We start from the raw sequence: 1,785 nt of genomic DNA on the forward strand, positions 1-1,785 counted from the left end.
AGCAAAAAAATCGAGATCTCGATGCGTATGTGCCCTCTTTACGTGACTATCCCTTCTTCTCTTACCCTCTGCCCCTATTTATACCCCTTCATTTTTCAAAAAACACACATATAGAAATCGTTCCGAACGATCATCATCCTCTATTCCTAAGTAATTCGTGGCGTTTGTTTAATCGCGACGTTTACTTCCGGCGAGGCGTTTTTCGTTTCTGAACTTCTTTTTTTAAAAATTCAAAAATTATCGAAAAGAATAGAAAAAAAGAAAAAAATGTACATGTAATTATAAAAATAATTTCTAAAAAAAAAAAAAATCATGATAATTTGGATCATCGTATCTTTCTCAAAATGTCCAAGATCATTCTTTTCAATATTCATAAATCTCATTTCACAAAATAAGCCTTTTCTCTTATGTATGCTAATAAAATTCTGCTACTTCTTACGCTACATTTTATTTTCATTTTAAATACTATTTTCCTCGAACTTTATTCTCTCAACTTGAGAAAAAAAAAAAGGAAATTGATCTTTCTAATTTATTATATACTATAACACTATTTCTATTTTTCGAATTATCATATGATGTTTAGTATAGTATATTATATCACTGTATATTAAAAGTAAATCCTCGTGGAAACGAAAGGTGCCTCACAAAGAAATTGTGTGTTGACGTCACACTTCGCAGCTGCAACTATTGTCACTACTGTACTATAACTATGTGTACTACTATCGTTGCGCCGCGCGCACAAGCTTCCAACCAAGTGTCTTTTTCCTCTGGCGAGCAAACGATCAAGTGTTTTTTTATTATCTCTATCCCCTTCTCTCTTTTATATATGTATATATTTGTATCTCACCCTGGCTTCAAAAGTGATAAAAAAAAAAAAAATTGAGAAACGGAGATAATTTTTAATTTTTATAATATTCGAAATATTTCGTAGAAATTCTTTGTTTTTTTTTAAATCGTTTCACTTTTGTAGAAAGGGTGTAATATATCTATATACAATATTGTTACGATATTTCTTCTTTTAAATGTTTTTTTTTTATTTTTTCATTTTTTTTATTTATTTTTTTTTATTTTTTATTTTTATTTTTATTTTTTTTTTTTTTAACCCCTCGTGAAATCACCTGTATCGAGGAACGGTTAGAACCGCGAGGGATTCATATTGACGAGAAGGTCCCGCTCTTTTCTCTGCTTCTCTAAGTCTCTCTGTCTCTCTCTCTGTTCTCTCCTGTTCTCTCCTCTCTCGATCGCGGCCGCAGGAAATTTTATTGGAAGAAATTCCAGCCCTTTCGCTGACTTTGATTTATGGTTTTTTTTTCTTCTTTTTTTTAATGCAAACTGTGGTCCCTATTTTTGAACAATTTTTCTCTTTTTTTATTTTTGGAAATTTATTCGTTTTATTTGTCATGGAAATTTAAATAAATAATTATTTTTAACTTTATTTTCTTTTGGAATCGAAGAAAAGAATTGCTTTTTTGTACGATAAAGTTTGAACATTTTTTTTAGATAAGAATTATAATATCTTTGAATCGATAAAATTCGAAATTATAAAATAAAACTCGATTTTAAGTAAAAGAACGAATTTATTAAGATTTAAAAAGATTAAAATATTATGCATTTCAATAGAAATCAATTTTCGAAACAATTAGAATAACAATAAAATCGTAAAAATTAGGCAAAAATTAAATTCAACAAAAAGTCATTTTAAATAATTTTTTAAAAAATTCAAAAACGAAGCTTCTTTTTCCAAATTTTTGTTATCTGTTATTTTTTTTTTTTTTTTTTTTTTTT

General features: G+C 27.6%; 1 protein-coding gene across 21 annotated transcripts in view; it reads left to right on the forward strand.

Moving 5' to 3' along the window:
• Positions 1–1,785, forward strand: part of LOC102680558 (polypyrimidine tract-binding protein 2) — a 503,794-nt gene that overhangs the window by 495,729 nt on the left and 6,280 nt on the right. The window lies entirely within an intron of this gene.

The sequence above is a fragment of the Apis dorsata genome, unplaced genomic scaffold (assembly GCF_000469605.1).
Source record: "Apis dorsata unplaced genomic scaffold, Apis dorsata 1.3 scaffold_73, whole genome shotgun sequence".
Classification (NCBI taxonomy): Eukaryota; Metazoa; Arthropoda; class Insecta; order Hymenoptera; family Apidae; genus Apis; species Apis dorsata.